This window comes from Trachurus trachurus, assembly GCF_905171665.1.
Source record: "Trachurus trachurus genome assembly, chromosome: 9".
In the NCBI taxonomy this organism is placed as follows: domain Eukaryota; kingdom Metazoa; phylum Chordata; class Actinopteri; order Carangiformes; family Carangidae; genus Trachurus; species Trachurus trachurus.
Window position 1 is genome coordinate 2,730,698 of NC_139895.1, and position 18,373 is coordinate 2,749,070.

Below are 18,373 nucleotides of genomic sequence, written 5' to 3' on the forward strand. Positions count from 1 at the left end.
ACTGAGTGAGTTGTTTAAAAATTGAAATGTCACTTCTTGCCTGTCTGTTGTCCTTTGTTTCATTTGTTGTGTTCAATCCAACAAAGAAAGTATGAAAAAAACAAACAATATGCAATTCATAAAAAAGTTGAAGGTGAAATGAGCCCAGATTCATTTCACAGTCAGACTGATGAGGAGGAAACAGAGGTTCAGTACTCACAGGTTTTGTCTCTGGAAGCTTCAATCACCTCTCCCTCACCGAACCTGTAGGAACAAACACAACAGAGTCAGAGGGAAATAATCAGGTTTTGTTTGAGTTTGTTTTATTAAACCGATCTGTGATGATCCAGGATAAATGGACTTGCTCTTCTAAAGCACTTTTCTAGTCTCTCAGACCACAAAGCACTCTACACTGTAGACAGTGTTGGGAAGATTACTTTGGAAATGTAGTTGGTTACAATTACAAGTTACCCTGTTGAAAATGTAATAGTAGTGTAACTATTTCAATTACTTCATCAAAGTAATGTAACTAATTACATTTGATTACATTTTAATTACTTTTCTTAATTTTGAATGAATGCTCTCAACTTTTAACCATTTTCAGCAGTACTTAAGACAATATAATAATAGACTCCACAAGATACCTCTTTTTACTGTGAGAACAGCTGTATACTTTGCATTAGGCCTATAGACACATAAGGGTAAGAGTATAGCTGTAACTCTTCAGATTCGACATTGGTAGTTTAGATGTCAACATCTTCACCGCTGGCAAACACTCTTTGCACCACACCCCAATAGTATTATGATATTCACAGCAACAAGCAATTATTAGCCTACTAACAGTATAGCAAGAGGCACACAGCTATGACATCCATATCATTAGTGCAGATTTTTACACCCATCTGCAAAATGTCCACAAATACTACAGCAGCATCTGTACAACCCTTTACCTCAACAAGAGCCAGCGGAGACCGTATCACATACGTAGAGAGAGAGAGAGAGAGAGAGAGAGAGAGAGAGAGAGACCCTCTGAGCGTCGGCATGGTCCGGTAAAATAAAACAAAACTCATCCGTCCAGTCACTTTTCCACCTTTTGGTGCGGGCCATGTCATTAATTATCTGACTTGCTTACTTGGATATTTCACTCAGACGACCGGCGGATCATCTCTATATGGGGATGACATCGTAATGTAGAGCAGTGCGCACCTTGTCTCTCATGTTGCCCACTTATGGTGCAACAGTGTCAGTGTGGATCATCGCGGGTCAGACATTTGGGTCTTCCGTGTCAGTATCCAACTTGCGGCTTTGGAAGGAGGACGTTGCCATGAAAAAACAATTTGATAAATCCGAGTTTTTGCGATGATTTTTCAAATGTAACTAAAGCTGTAATCATGGAAATTTATAAAAGCAACTGTCATTTAATTACACATTTTCCCACAGTAATGTAATGGATTACAATTACGTAAATTTAGTAATTAAATTATGTAACGGCGTTACATGTAATTCGTTACTCCCCAACACTGACTGTAGAGGTCACATCTCTGACCTTTCGGTTAGGGGTGTCACCATGTTTACTAATTATCTGATCTGGACCAGGTGGCGTTTAAAGGATCAGATCAAAGAAAATGGAGAAGATGGCTCAACCAGGTCTAGAAAAGTAAAGCCACCATTTCTACAGGAAGCTCAGGATCTGGTCAGTGCTGTCCTGATATTCCAGCTGCTGCACATCATTCTGTATTTGACTCTTACCTATCACAGTTACTGTGAACTTGAGTATCAACAAAAATACATACCAGCCTCTTCCACTAGCCCATGCTAGCACTGTCATGATACACTACAGTGCTAGCAGTTAGCTGACTAGTAAAACAACATTTTAAACTCATTGATAACATCAGTAACATGAAGCTAGCTAAGAATAGCACGTCTCCTGTACCTGTCACTAATGAGACCAGATGTGTAACATTTTGTGCACGTAACAGAGGACCTCTCCTGGACCAACAACATCACAACACTGGCCAATGAAACCCAGCAGTCCTGGTTCTTCATGTGTTCCTTCTACTAAGGAGACACTGAGAACACTCTGACCTGCTGCATCACTGTGTGGTTTAGAAACTGAACCACCTCCGACTGAAAAACCCTGCAGTGCAGGAAGAAAGGTCATTGGTGCCTCACTCCTGGACATCTACAGCACCTGCCAACATAATCTACACTGAGAATGACAACAGAGATGAGAGCAACATGGACTGATCCATCCCTCTACTGACCTCACAGTCTCCAGTCTACAGTCTGGACTCTCCACAAGAGCACGAAGATCTTTCAGGTCTGAATCCTGCAGGTCGTTGAAGCTCAGGTCCAGGAGTTTCAGGTGGGAGGGGTTGGACTTCAGAGCTGAGACCAGAGAAGAACAGCTGATCTCTGACAAACTGCAGTACTCCAATCTGAATAAAGAATAAAATCAGTGAGTTGAGGACAAAGCTCCTTGTTGACAGCGTTCAGTGTCTCATCATCTGTTCAGAGCTGAACAAGCTTCAGAAAGAACAAGTTTAGATTATAGCTGCTGCGCAGCAATGGTCGGGGCCGGGCAATTTTTTTTAATAGACAAATTGGGCAAAGTGAAAGTTGCAAAGCCGTAGCACATATGGTTGATCTGTTATGAATTTATTTTCAAAGTTTTGAAATTTGGATACATGCTGTAACGCCACCATCACATACTGTCCAATGACAGCTGAATATTTGAAAATCAAGCAATGATGTGTCATGTCTGAGGCAGGAATCAAACACATGATATCATGATCAGTAAACCTTTACGCTGTCACTAGGCCACAGAGAGCCAAGAATCACATTTCTATACTATCAAAGCTGTTTGAATGCTAGCTGGAAGTCTTGTGAACATTTTACAGGAAACATGCTAACATAAACCGAGAGAGAAAGACAAAGAGGTAAAGAGACAGATCGGTTGGAAAATGCACCAACAAGGTTATTGAAGCGAGATGTGAACCCACAACCTTTGTGTTGCCAAGCTGACACCATACACACTGAGCTACATTGAGACTTTTTTAACAGGGATTTTGCACTGTGATCAATTTGATGTTATTCAATGATGGCTGAAAGCCAAGAAAAATGCTAGAAACTGAGACCGACCAAGTGGTAGTAGTTTAACTACGGTGGGGCAGAGCTTGGTGAATTAAAACGAGTGATTAGACTGGGAGAACCCCCTGCGGTCAAGCGCACGGAGTAAAAGACTCTGTGTAGAAGCTTCTTGATCGGGTCCTCACTCGGGCACTGTGTCATTCACTCCTATCTGTCTAACACGTGTAAAGCTATCTAAATGTGTCAAGGTCATTAGAAATGGTGGATAAATAAGGGACCCTACAATCTCATTGTTTAAAGGTATGGTTGACGGACGACGACTGAGAAGCTGGAGTCATAGGACACACTGTACTCTCACTCAGACCCTGACGAAAGAACATTGACTGAGGTTCGGACTGACATGACAACCTCATTTACTGACAAGGACTCTACCATACCTGCAAAGACCGAAACAGACATTGGACAAACAACTATCTTTCCACCCACAATGATGATGCCACTATGGAGACTAGCCTGTAGGGCTAGAGACTCGGTAACAATAAAACCAGTCACTCTGCTCAGTGTCATGCAAAAAGTCAGATACTGAGTACTTAGTTCTTGGATCCTACAAAACTGGGATGATCCCCTAGGTTACTTGATGATAACTGTTACCTCACGAGCCCCTGGCCCAGTGATAAATAAGGACAATTACAAAAGAAAGCTGAAACCAAAATGGTAAGTGCAGGAGAGGTTAAAAACCCTGAATGGGCTATTGAAAAACACCTCCCCAAAATATATGCAAAAATTCAAAAAACAATTCGACAACAACAAAGCAGCAGTACAATTGCCTATTTACAACAAAAAGACTCATAATTAAATTGTGGATGTGTATAAATGTGAAATAATTGTGTTTGAGTGGGTGAGCATGTATAGAAGATAATGATTACAAACGTAGTGCATGAGCACAAACTTGAAAAAAAAAGAAAAAAAAAGACAAGCACATTATCGAGAGTAAATTTAGAGTATTGAATCATGGGACAGTAGCCCAATGAATTAGTAAAGTAACATCTAATGAGTAACTGTGCAATAGTAAATACTAAAATAAACACATAAATAATTAAATTAGCAATCTTACAAATGTTTTATTACCATGGATATGTCCAGGCAGAATTTGACCTTCAGGTACCTCATGTAACAGACTGGAAAACTAATTATATTTCAGCCTGTGTCATAATGGTTATACACTCCATCCAAATACAATTGCTTTTGCCTCATTTTGATTTCACTCAGACCTCTTCACATTTTCCCATTCAAATAAGACCTTACAACAGAAATGAAGTGTGACTCCATCTGGAGCAGATATTTTACTAATGAAAAATATGCATAGACATTTGAAATATATAAGTAAATAACCAAGTATAACATAAACCCAATTTTTTAATATTTAGGAGCAGATGTATGTTTGTGGCGTCAAACTAAGTAAAAACAAACAAAAAACAACAACAAGCAAACTTCCTGGGCCTGTTTCAAAGTAAAAAACACAGCTGATGTTCCAGAAGGAGGTCACCTAAAAGATAGTAGGCTTATGTGGTTAAAACAGTGCACACTTCACCCTAGAAACCCTGTCATCTTGATGTAAACAACTAGGACCTTCACAACAAATTTCAAATTGTTCAATTCTATGATATTAACAGAAAATTAGCTATTTTAGAACATAGAGGACTCTCTCCATGCCTCTCTCTGCTGCCTGTAGTGTGACTAGACATAACAATGATTGACCCTGAGACACAGCACACACATGGTGCAATAGAGAGAGAGAGAGAGAGAGAGAGAGAGAGAGAGAGAGAGAGAGAGAGAGAGAGAGAGAGAGAGAGAGAGAGAGAGAGAGGCACACATGGATGACAGCAGTGTTCAGGATCCCCTTTTCAAAGTCCCCCCAACCAGAATCTAGCCGAACTTTGGAGCATTATTTAGCTCGTTTCAGACAAGCCCCATGTCTCCTGGTTTCAATCTGAATCTTGACTCTAGCCTTAAAACTGTGCCGTTTGTAACGCGATAAATATTTCACATTAATTCAAAAATTAACTGGTCATTTTGAAAACAACACTGCTATTTAGAGATATAGTAGCTTACTGTCTGCAGCCTGCTGGTCCTGCTTTTTAGCTAAAGGTGGATTGACTCCTTTACTCTCCCTCGGTTGACATCAGAGCTCCCTGCAGCCCGTCATCGGAGGCTCGGAGCAGTGCTTCAAACGAAGCCGCTGCTACATGGGTGCTACCAACTCACAACTGGGAGGGCAGTGGTCACACACTTTAGTTTTCCTTAAAGGTGTTCAGAAAAGAAAATTGAAATTGAGCTATATGGGTCTTAAAATTAGTGTAATCACTCATCTATCGGATGATGTAGCCCAAACTTTGTGTAAAATTCTATTTTCGAGTAAGTCCAATGAAATTGGGGTATTTCTTCGCATTGAATAACGCAGGTGCACAAATGATGCATCACGTCGCTCACAATTCATCAGCCAATGATATTGGATCCGTCTGTACAGGGTTTGAATGTCTCACTACAAACATCACAAAGCCTCAGGAAAGAGGAGGAGCCACCAGCACTGTTCCCTCTAAGGTGTTTTACTGCGCAATTGCGCACTGCTCCCCACCTCTTTGCGCAGAAGACAAAAAAAGTTGCGCACTCGAATATCCCCGACTAGTTTACGGTTTATTTCTCCCTAATGTGCGCTTCGAATTGAGAAATTTATTACCTCTGTGGGCATTTATCACTGCAATGAGTGACAGTGACAGGGTGCTGTCAGCCAGTGATCATTAAAAAAACATGCCCACGAGGCGCTGCCCAGCCAATACACAGCTTATAAGTTTATTTGAAAACAGGGACAGTGCACATTAATAACGGTTGTTTAGCTTGACAGTCAATCAATGTGTTATGACGAGTAGCCGCTGTTGTGGCGTTTTTGTTATTGCATAGCAATTCAGCCATGGCTAAGCGGGAGGGTTGTGAGACTGCCGGAAAGGTAAAGAAAAAACGTGCGTCATTGAAAGTGGAGTGGCTGTCACAGTCTGTGGTCACAGTACAAATACGGACGAGGGAACACCGGTGAAAGTCGGCGACATTTTTTACTTTTTCTACCGAGACTGGAGTTGTTTGCAAGACGTGCAGTGACGCAAAAGTAAAAGGCGGGTTTTCAGAGGGGAAAGTGTGGAGGGAACAATGTTTCCATCCCTCTCTTTCTTTTTGTTTGGAGCCCATTGGCAAAACATAACAGTTAACAGTGCATTACAATTTTGCAAGCTCTCTCTCTCTCTCTCTCTCTCACACACACACACACGCACGCACACAGACGCACTGTGGTCTGTAAAGTGCAACTACGATTTAAGTTTTTGCTTTAGAATTATTATTACTGTTCATATTGTAACGTTGCGGGGTAGCTGGGTGGTTAACGGAAGAACGGGAGGAGACGAGATCAAAGTTGCTAGCTCAACTGAGCCCAGATTTATTCCCTCGCCGAAGCACAGCTAACCCGAGGTTGAGGTGTCCCCCGGAAAACAACAACAGCGTGGCTAACCCTCGGAACTCAGAAAACTGTCTCTCTTCGTGCTCACAAGCTTTTTCCCCGCTCATAACAAAAACTCCTCCCCCGACGTAAACACTGTCGTAAAAACACACATCTTCCCCTCCCTTCCCTGAACACATCTGTGAGCCCCTCCTCACTACGGTGGACACCTCCCTCCATTTAACACACTGTAACACTACACACACATCAGTAAATCACCCAGCGTTACACTGCCCCCCCTTTCTAAATCTCCTCGCCCCGAGGAGCCAACTTTCAGTCCAAATAACGCTGGGGAACTCTGCGTTGCCTTCTGGGTCGGGGGGTTCTGCCCTCCCCGAAATCCTGCGTGGGAATAACCGCTCCAAGCGGCGTGACTTGAACATCTCTCTCCAGAACGTCAGCTGAACGTTGGTGCCCCCTTGGAAAGCACTGTGGAGCTGGGGTTCCCTCCGCAGGAGGTGTCTGAACAGGTGGTGGGGATCGACGATCCTGCCCGAAGCTTGGTTGATTCACTCCCCGGTAGGGTGCTAGACGATCGCGGTGTATCACCACAACCCGGCCTCTCCCTGTCAGCCTCACCCTGTAGACTACCTCCCCGACTCTTTCCAAGACCCGACAGGGCCCGATCCAGTTACTCTGCAGCTTGGGGGATTTCCCTTTGGTCCGCTTTGGGGCATAGACCCACACCAGGTTCTCCGCTTTGAAGTGAGTCCCTCTTGTATGCAGATCATAGGCTCTCTTCTGTCGGGCCCCTGCAGTCTCAGCTTGTCCCCGCGCAAACTCATGTGCTTGCTCCAGCCTCTGTCTTAGCTGGGTAGCATACTCTGGACCAGCTGGTACTTGGGGGGTATCTGGCGGGCGTCCATACGCCAGAGTGGGTGGGGTCCTGAGCTCCCTACCCAACATCAACAGGGCTGGTGTGCATCCCGTGGTCTCCTGTGTCGCTGAGCGGCAAGCCAATAAGACCAGGGGTAACTGCAGATCCCAGTCCTTCTGATCCTTTGCTACTACCAGCGCTAGCTGTGCCCCCAGAGTGCGATTAAACCTCTCAACCAACCCGTCACTCTGGGGATGATGGAGAGGCGTCGTCCTGGTCTTATGGATCCCAAGCTGCTTGCACATTTCCATGAACAGCTTGGCCTCGAAATTCCTCCCTTGGTCGGAGTGCAGCTCAGCGGGCACCCCAAAACGGCTAAACATCCCCTCAATTAGCACCTCACAGACAGTAGCCACCTCTTGATCTGGCACCGCCACTGCTTCGGGCCATTTGGTAAAATAGTCCATTGCTACCACCACATAGCGATGTCCCCGAGGCGTGCGGGGGAAGGGGCCAAGAATGTCAACAGCCACTCTGTCCATTGGTGCTCCCACCTGGTACTGTTGCAGTGGTGCTCTACTCTGGCCTGGGGGGCCCTTACGGGCAATGCAGGGATCACACTGTTGGCAAAAGGCTTCCACATCACGTCTACAAGTGCTCCAATAGAACCCTTGCCGCACTCTCTTCAGTGTTTTGTTTACACCAAAGTGCCCCACTCCTAGTTGGCCATGATGGAAGCTCAGCACCTCCTCCTGTCGTCTCTTAGGCACCACCACCTGCCATTTTTCCCTACCAGAAGCAGGCTCCTTCCAACGTCTCCAGAGTACTCCATCACGAAGCGACAGGCCCTCCCACTGTGACCACAGACCCCTCAAGGATGGACCTGCGGCAGCAACCTCCGACCAGTCTGGGCGTCGATTGGCCTCCACCCACTCTAACACCGTCCTCAAATCTGGGTCCCCTTGCTGCTCCGTGGCCCAATCAATCGCATCATCCAGTCTCAGGGCCATGCAGTGTTCTGTTCGCTCCCACCTTGTTTCTTCGTCCTTGCCCTCAGCCCGACTGCAATGCGAGCAATCCAGCCGACAGGGTCTCCTGGAGAGGCCGTCCGCATTCGAATGACTGTTTCCTTGCCTGTGCACGATGGAGAAATTGTACTCCTGTAGTTGTTCAATCCATCTGGCCAGTTGCCCTTCAGGTTCTCGGAAAGACATCAACCACCTGAGGGAGGCATGGTCTGTCCGTACAACAAATTTTACTCCACACAGGTAGTGCTTGAAGTGGTTCACGGACTCCACCACAGCCAACAGTTCTCTCCTAGTGACACAGTAGTTCCGTTCTGGTTTTGAGAATGTCCTGCTGTAATACGCAATCACTTGCTCTCCCTGGGGCGTAACTTGGGCTAGGACCGCCCCGAGACCATCGTTACTTGCGTCGGTGTCCAACACAAACTGCCCCGCTGGATCCGGAGTTGTCAAAACTGGGGAATGACACAGAGCTGATTTCAGCGCATCAAATGCTTGCTGCTGTTCTGGGCCCCACGCAAACCGCGCATTCTTGCATGTCAGCCGATGGAGAGGCACAGCTACAGTTGAGAACCCGGCAATGAAACGGCGGTAATAAGAGGCTAACCCCAGGAAGGAGCGCACCTCGGAAACATTCTTTGGAACTGGCCAGTCCCGGACAGCGATCACTTTGTCCTCCACCGTGCTCACCCCCTGTGCACTCACTTTGTGGCCCAGGAAGGTCAGTTCTTTCCGCATCAGTCTACACTTCTCAGGGTTCAACTTTAACCCTGCTTGGTGGATCTTGGAGAAGGCCATTCTGAGCGCCTGCAAAGCGGTGTTGAAATCCGGCCCATGGATCAGCACATCATCTAAATAGACTTGCTTGCTTTGTGATGGAACGTCCATGAGCACTTTCTCCATAAGCCTCTCGAATGTTGCCGGGGCGTTGCAGAGCCCGAACGGCATGACAGTGAATTGCCACAGTCCCGAACCAGTCGTGAAGGCTGTCTTGGGGCGGGCCTCTGGTGACAGAGGTACCTGCCAGTACCCACTCCTTAGATCAAGTGAGGAGAACCAGGCAGAGCCCCTGATTCCATCCAGGGCATCATTGACTCGGGGAAGGGGATATGAGTCCTTGACTGTGATCTCATTTACCGGCCTGAAGTCGACACAAAAACGCCACCCTTGAGTACCCTTCTTAGGCACCATCACCACCGGTGACACCCACGAGCTGTTTGAGGGTTCAATCACTCCAGCTGCTCTCATCTCTGCCACACACTGCTCAGCAGCCGCCTGTTTGTTCAGTGGTACGCGACGTGGGCGCTGACGAATCGGATGTGCAGTGCTTGTATCCATCTCATGCTGGATTACGTGGGTCCTGCCCAGATCAGAGGGGGAGGTGGCAAAAATGGACCGGAACTCATACAGCAAGTCCCATAACTGCTGCTGCTGGTCTGTGGACAACCCCTCTTTATTACTCTCCAACAACGCCTCAATAGTTTCCTCCTGGGTTGGTGGCTTTGGTGGGATATCACAGTTTACGGTACCACTCTCGGTTGCATTGCTGGTTGCCAGTTCGCCAACTGTCTCTGGTTGGGGGTCTGGGCTGAGCGGTTGCGACAGGAGTTCATTAAAAGGAACAGCCCCTGTGGCTAAGGGTATCAACCATGATTGACCTTCATCCTGCACAACATCCACACATGGGGGAGCTGTCAACTCCTGGGCTTGCATTTCCATCTCAACAATAAATGGCTTAGGGCCCAGCGAAGGAAATACTGGGCACGGCTCTAGCTGGACCCCCAGTTCGCTTAGAGACTCAGAAAGTTTGGGACGATGCACCACTGGACTTGGGTTACACATGGCCCGCTGTGGTCTGTCCGGTGAGCCGGACACTTGTAATGACTTACACTGGTCTCCATCACATATCAGGGGTAATGGTGGACCGTCCATGAATGTCACTGTTCCCTGGTCCACGTTCAACACAGCCTTGGTATCCTTCATGAAGTCAAAACCCAACAGGCAGTCCTCTTGAATTTCAGCCACCCACATTAGATAAGGGAAAGTCTGTTCCCCCAACTGGACATTGACGGTGCACTGGCCCAGCATAGTTGACTGGTCTCCTGTCACGGTAATGAGGGGCCGCACATTGGAGCACCACTGGAGGTCCCCTGGGAGCATGTCTGGGCGGATGATTGTCACTGTTGAACCAGAGTCCACGAGCGTACAAACTGACTTGCCGTTAATCCAGGACCGCACCCGTGAGACTTGAGGTCCTGAGTGGGGGAATGCGGGGCCCCCCTCTGCAACACAGTTATTTCTTGCAGGTGAGTGCATGGAAGGTGCATGGCCAGGAGTGGAGTAACCTTCCTCACCTCCGCTCCCCACCCCGTTTCCCGGTGGCTGGCGCTGGGCCGGTGGCACAGGATTGTTGAGGTCAGGGCAGTGGTACTGGATGTGACCTATTTGTCCACACCTCCAACAAGTCTGTGTCTGTGGGTCTGGAGGACCTCTGTAGTCCTGTGGTCTAGGGGGTCTCTGAGGTCTTGGGGGGTCTCGTTGAGGGGGGAAGTAGAGAGGCTGGGGGCGTGGGGGCTGGGGGTGTGGGGGCTGTTGTTGCCGGGGTTGGTGGCGTGGTGACTGAGAGGATGGGGACTGGAGGGGTCTCACATTCCCACCCTCTGTAAAGATCTGTTCAACCTCCTGAGCGCGTTCCAGTGCCTCTTCCCATGATAAGGGGTTGCTAAGCCGCACCTGTTCCCGCAACCTGTCAGGTTTCAGGCCACTGATGAAGGCCTCCTTCAAGAGAATAAATCTCTGATCTTCAGTGAACTCAGGGAAAGCTTTGCGAGCTAAGTGGCGTAGCTCCGCTGCATAGACTCCCAGTTTCTCACCTTCTCTGCGTGTTCTCTCATTGAACAGACGTCTGGCGGTTGACTTACTCGTTGGGTCCCCAAACTGCCGTTCTATAGCACACGCTATGGCTTGAGAATCAGTCATGTCCATTTCTGAGAGATCCAACAGAACCCTTCTGGCCTCCCCCTCTAGAGCTGCGGCCAACTGGACGGCCCTCTCAGTCTTGTCCCACTGGTTGGCTCTAGCTATCAGCTGAAATTGCGTCCAGTATGTCTCCCAATCAGTAGCGCCATCATATCGCCCTGCCTTCACTTGGTCTCTCTTCTGCTGAGCTGTAGCCATGGAAGCTGGGGAGGCACCAGTCATAGCTGCAGTGAGTGCTTGTGTGAGGGCAGCGGTCAGTAATGCAGTGGGGTCATGGAGAGACACTTGGCCCGAGTGGGGAGTGTTGGTGGGGGCACAGCCAACACGGTCCACTGCAGGGGAGTAACCATCATGTGGAGTGCAGCTTGTCCTATCCCTCATCTGTTCAGATGCGAGTGAGCCCATGTAGTTAGTGTGGTCAGCTGCCAAGCTAAAACAAGTCTTTGGGGTTGGTGTTTGAATGACTGGTGTTCTTGAACCATTGATTACATTACCAGGGCCTGTTCCATTACTCTTTTTAGCCACCATGCTAACAGTTTCTAGCTGTGAAACCAAAGCATCCTGATAGCTAGCTTCCCCAGTAAATGGGCTATCCAAACCAGGCCATGGTACTGGAACACCTTCGGTAACAGAGCTAACTGGTCCATAGTGGGTTTGTGCATGGCTATTTTGAGTCAGGGGCAATACTTTGTCAGAATCCTGTAGCAATGGTTGTTCACCAGGAAACTCACTGTCACATCCTTGGTCAGCAGCTCTGTTGCGTTGTCCATCCCCCTCAGCATAGCTTGCTTTTAGCCACTGCCTGAACATTCCCTTCTCAGTTTCTGTCCGAGCATCACTTGAACGCCACATAACTTCTTCCCGAGCTTGCCTTGAACGCACCACTCCGTCATTCCGAGCTGCACTCAAACGCACCATCTCGTCTTTTCCACCGAGAGACGGCCGCCGCTCCTTCACCTTCGTCTCCCCCGACGGTGGCGGCGTTAGCCATCCGCTAGCTTCCATCGTCGCCGTCCAGCTACCGGAGATGTGGGTAAGTCCAACACTTCTGACACCAGTGTAACGTTGCGGGGTAGCTGGGTGGTTAACGGAAGAACGGGAGGAGACGAGATCAAAGTTGCTAGCTCAACTGAGCCCAGATTTATTCCCTCGCCGAAGCACAGCTAACCCGAGGTTGAGGTGTCCCCCGGAAAACAACAACAGCGTGGCTAACCCTCGGAACTCAGAAAACTGTCTCTCTTCGTGCTCACAAGCTTTTTCCCCGCTCATAACAAAAACTCCTCCCCCGACGTAAACACTGTCGTAAAAACACACATCTTCCCCTCCCTTCCCTGAACACATCTGTGAGCCCCTCCTCACTACGGTGGACACCTCCCTCCATTTAACACACTGTAACACTACACACACATCAGTAAATCACCCAGCGTTACAATATCAAGAATGCTAGTGCCAAGAGTTGATGACATCAACTTTATGTTTGTTATTTTTTGACATAAATGTTCATATGGCAATAAATGCTAAATCATCATTAACTGTAACTGGAGTAGCCTAGGTAATGTTGTCAAAATAATCTATTATTAATCATTTTTTATATATATATATATATATATATATATATATACACATACACACATGTGGACGTACTGTGTATGCTTGAGCTTTCGCTCACAGCCGCTCAAGCAGGTCATCAGGGGAGTTGAATTTCTGCTCAGGAGTTTTGAAAATTAGAGGGAACATTGGCCACCAGCTATTGATTATAGATCACTTATTGTCTGACACATTACATGTGTTTCTGTAGTTGACTGGACTAAAAGCAGAGAAGAAGAAAACAGCCATCACCATGACGACCCTCAGTGTGGATCAGTATAACATCAGCCTCATGTCTGCAGCTCAGTGTCAACACAACTTTCACATCACATTCATCTGAGCACAGAAATAAAACAGAGTCTGACCTCAGAGTCTCCAGTCTACAGTCTGGACTCTCCAGAAAACCACTCAGATCCTTCACTGCTGAATCCTGCAGGTTGTTGTGGCTCAGGTCCAGGTGTCTCAGGTGTCTCAGGTGGGAGGGGTTGGACTTCAGAGCTGAGACCAGAGAAGAACAGTTGATCTCTGACAACCAGCAGCTCCTCAATCTGAATAAAGAATAAAAGCAGAATAAAGAGTTGTTGTTTTTTGTTTGCTACAGTGTCTCTGAACTCTCTCAGTTGTTTTAACTCAGTGAACACAACATCACATTATTATATTAGTATTATTTTAGTTAGTTTGAGTTATTTGTTAATGCTTTCATTTTGAAGGCACCGGGGAGTTTATAAGTATGGTGGACAGGTAGAGGAGGCCAGGCACCTGGGTGGGCTCATGGTTTTTTACCACAGTTTTTACCACAGTCAAGGACCCTTTGTTCTTTGTTTGTTCTCTTCACTGTTGGAAATAAACCCATTATGAGAAACTTTATTTTTTGCCTGGACATTATGTTCTCCGTGCGTGTGTAAAGTCACTCCACAGGTGCCTCAGTGGCCCTTTGATTTGACTTTGTTTATTTTAGTGTTTTGATACTTTTTAGATTCTGCAGATTTATTAGATTCTGACGCAAAAGTAAAAGGCGAGTTTTCAGATGGGAAAGTGTGGGCAATGTTTCCATCCCTCTCATTCAGCCTAGGTAATGTTGTCAAAATAATCTGTTATTAATCATTATATTATATACATACATATACATTATGTATGTGTGTGTGTGTGTGTATATATATATATATATTAGGGATGCAACGGTTCTCGGTAAAATACCGAACCGTTCGGTACGGCCTGCACGGTGCAATACGCTCTCTGAATATTTCAGATTCAGCTTGCATCAGCTCTTACTGCTTTACAGGCAGCTGTGCCGTGTATGTGTGTGCCTGGCCGTTTAAGGCGAAAGCCCGCCCCCGTGAGTTGATGTCCAATCACTGTTGAGCCTCCACACACTCACAGTGACTCCCCCCCTGCAACTGAAAGTGCAGCTCACACACAGAAAAGGGGAAAAAAGAAAAGAAAACAAACAGGCGGCAGCATGAGCGGTCGCGGGGAAAATTAATTAGTTATTAGCGCGATTTAGCACATTTAGCTTTTATTAGAGTTCCAGCACAACACTCTGTCCATGCACCCTGCATGTGTGTGGTCACGTATCTGCGTGGTCGCGTATCTGCGTGCTCGCGCGCGATAGAAAGACGATGTCCAGCAGGAGGAGTTGACTGACAGGGATGAGAGGTAGTGAAAGGCTGTTTAAAAAAACACAATAGACTAACTCCTTCTTTCCCAGTGAGAGACTGTGGCTGCCAGGGCCGGCCCGTGGCATAGGCCGTATAGGCAAATGCTAAGGGCGCCGTCCATCCAGGGGGCGCCAGCGCCACAAATGGGAAAGAAAGAAAAGTCTAACTTTAACTATTTTTATAACTAGTTGGTACTATTATTTCTTAATACAAAAAATAACCCCACGTTAATTTAAATGCAAAGCAATACCTATTAAAAAGTAATAATATAATATGTTACAACATTACTTACCAAGTCGCCCCCCCCTCTCTCCCCCACATGCCCATTGGTACGTGCCCTCCGCTACCCCCGCAGTCCCACACACAGCAGAGGTACCTGTCTGCAGTAGGAATGCTTTCAAGCCGTTTTCTTGTTAGAAACGCCACATTTTTAATTAGATGTGTGGATACTTGGTTGCATTAATCCTCAAAGTCGGCGCAAATGCCGGCTCGTTTGCGCGACCGTCTCGATATGTTTTTGTTTATATTTCGGTCATTTTACGCCGCCCTTGACGACCTGTCAATCAAAAGAACAGCTGTGAAGTGCTTCGAATCCGCAGAATCGTTAGGAGAGAGAGAGAAGCAGTGAGGAGGATGAAGGTGCTTCAGAGGCTGAAAGTTTTGACTCATTTGATGAGGAAGATACTGAAAAAAGAAGAGAGAGTTGAGACTTCAGCCTGCTCAGACAGCAGGGCCACAGCTCCAGCTCTGTATACAGACCTGCTGAGCTCTCAAACCATTTTTTTTTTTACCTCTCAAACAGTACCACAGTGACAACACATGGAGGGTACATTATATAGGTTAAATATTGTAAATGTTGTGGTTTTTGTCTGTTTAGTTGATATTTTGTTTGGAGAAAAAAAGCTAATTTCTCATTTAGGGCTACACACATGTCATGAAGTTTGAAATGTAATGTTAAGTTAATATTTAGCTTCTTTTATTTTACATTTGAGACATTTGGTGAAAATAGAATGACAGATAACATTTATGCTCAAAAAGCAATTTCACAAAATTTCATTTTAACTTGTTTTCCACACGTATCTATTAGCTTTTATTCATACAGTATATTCCACTGCTTTTGTGAAGCTAAGACTTTCGTATACCCATTTCAAGCATCAAAATAGGTTATTGTCATGACTGTAGACTAATTTTTTTCATGTCTTCACCCAGGATTTACTTAATGACATTTTACTGATTGTTGTGCAAGTTGTGTATCTCGGGGTCAGAGGGGACATACAGATACACTGCTACGTTATCATTATGATCATTATTGATCATTGTTGGGGGGGGGCGCCTGGGAGTAATCTCGCCTAGGGCACCAAAATGGCTAGAGCCGGGCCTGGTGGCTGCCAGCATAGTGACGGTCTTCCATGACGGCAATGTAGCGCGATCTCTGTTTGAAAGTGTCTTCAGAGTGTTCACCATATGAAAGACTAAAGGAGTGTGCAGAGGGAGGAGCTAGGGGAATGCAACGAGCTAGGGGCTGTTCACAGACAGTTCAGGGGTCTGCCTGAGATGAGGGAAACTCAGAGTTTTCCGTTTCAGTGAACAGGATCAGCGTAATGCTGAGTCAGTCGCTATGGCAACATGTGCTGTGAAGCAAACCTGCTCCCTGGCAGGCTGATGATGGCTTCTTGTGCTCGCCTCCCTCAGGCTCAACCACATACTCTGGGTTGATTGAACTAATTCAGATCAGCTGTTCTGAAACCGAAAACTCAGAGTTTTCCAGCTCAGGCTCAATCAACCCTGAGCTCGGGATTTGACTCCAGAGTTTGTTGAGCCTGCTTCCTGAAACGGACCCCAGGTGTGTGTGTGTGTGTGTGTGTGTGAGTGAGTGAGTGAGAGAGAGGGGGGGGGGGGGGGGGGGGCTCTACAAGGAAATACTAGTAGTAGCCTAATATTAGAAATAATATGAATTTTAAACATTATTTTGGGAGAAAAAAAAGATCTCAGCACAAAACACATTCCGAAACCGTACCGAGGTAAACCAAGGTACGTATCGTACCGTGGGCTACATGTTGCACCCCTAATATATATATATATAAATATACACACACATACATAATGTGTATGTATGTATGTATATGTATAATATAATGATTAACTCATTGAGTATCGCGCTCCTATATATATATATATGCTTGAGCTTTCACTCACAGTCGCTCAAGCAGGTCATCAGGGGAGTTGAATTTCTGCTCAGGAGTTTTGAAAATTAGAGGGAAAATTGGTGACAAAATGTTGTCATGGTGATGTCGTATTGTTGACCTGACCCACGTTTTACCGGCTTTCTCTCTACTTCTGTGACTAAAATTACATCTGGTTTGTTACTGACGGGCGTTTTTCCGACTGCACCTGAATGCAGCATTCACATGCAGTCCTCACAGTCCGACCTGAGCCGACAGCTCCGGTGTCTCCGCTAAGTTTCAGTGGTTTCCTACCGTCACGCTGCCACTGAACGTAAAAACATGGCGACACGACATGGCAGCTACCACCGAGCTTGCCCGCTCGACGTATATATAAATGATATGAACGGCAAATTCAGAGATTACCGGAACACTTAAGTTTGTTGATGGGGGGATTATTGAGGAATGAAAAACGTACTTTTGAACAGAATAATCGATTTTCGTGAATAGATAACAGCTGAACTTACACAATGTACCTTTAAAAAACCCGATTAAAATCGGGGTACTAAAGTGTATGATCAATCAGGTTAAGTTGTGAATCAAATATCTAAGATCTACAGTAACAGTAACAGTAACAGTCAGTGAACTGACCTCAGAATCTCCAGTCTACAGTCTGGACTCTCCAGAAAACCACTCAGATCCTTCAGGTTGTTGATGCTCAGGTCTAGGTGTCTCAGGTGGGAGGGGTTGGACTTCAGAGCTGAGCCCAGAGAAGAACAGCTGATCTCTGACAACCTGCAGCCCTCCAAACTGAATAAAGAATAAAAGCAGTGAGTTGAGGACAAAGCTCCTTGTTGACAGCGTTCAGTGTCTCATCATCTGTTCAGAGCTGAAGAAGCTTCAGAAAGAACAAGTTTAGAAAATCAAAGTCCAACAGCTGAAGCAACAGGAAGCAGGTTAAACAGTTACAAAACAGCTCATTAATATTCATGAGAAGCTGCTGCTGCTTCAACACAGAACAGTGACTCCGCCTCTTCACCCGTCAGCTCGACCTGTGGCTCCATCCAGACAAACTCATGTTGAGCAGCCACATTGATCAGAGGTTTACTGACCACGCTCAAGTTTTAACCTGTTCACGCAGGCCCCCTAGTGGTTGGGACGCCGGCATCCCAAATGAATAACACATGAAGGGCGTCCTTAACTCATTGAGTGCCAGACCTTTTATAAAATGGTCAGTGCCAGGTGCCAGCGTTTTGGGGCATTCTGAGTAATATGTCAAGACCCAGAGAGTATTTTGTACTATGACTCTGAAAACACCAAACAGCTCAAAGGAAAGAGGAGACTCTCTATATAACTAGGGAAAAACCATTTGTTTGTACCTTGTTCCATTCTTGATTTATCTTAAGTTGAATAGAGCCTGGTTGCACCAAAAAGACCACTTTTTTTCTAGAAAGCTGAGAAAAATGCATTTTTGTGAAAGAGAGTCTCTCAAGAAAAATAGTGATTTATCCGTTTTAATTTTGGCTTCAAAA

General features: G+C 46.2%; 1 protein-coding gene across 1 annotated transcript in view; it reads right to left on the reverse strand.

Annotated features, from left to right (window-relative positions):
* LOC310991813 (caspase recruitment domain-containing protein 8-like) overlaps window positions 1–18,373 on the reverse strand; it is a gene marked incomplete at its 3' end in the record, with an annotated part of 87,992 nt that overhangs the window by 65,059 nt on the left and 4,560 nt on the right. The window contains exons 2-4 of the mRNA XM_083979744.1: window positions 13,387–13,569; window positions 2,244–2,417; window positions 200–243 (exon numbers count right to left, since the gene is read on the reverse strand). The remainder of the gene's footprint in view (window positions 1–199; window positions 244–2,243; window positions 2,418–13,386; window positions 13,570–18,373) is intronic.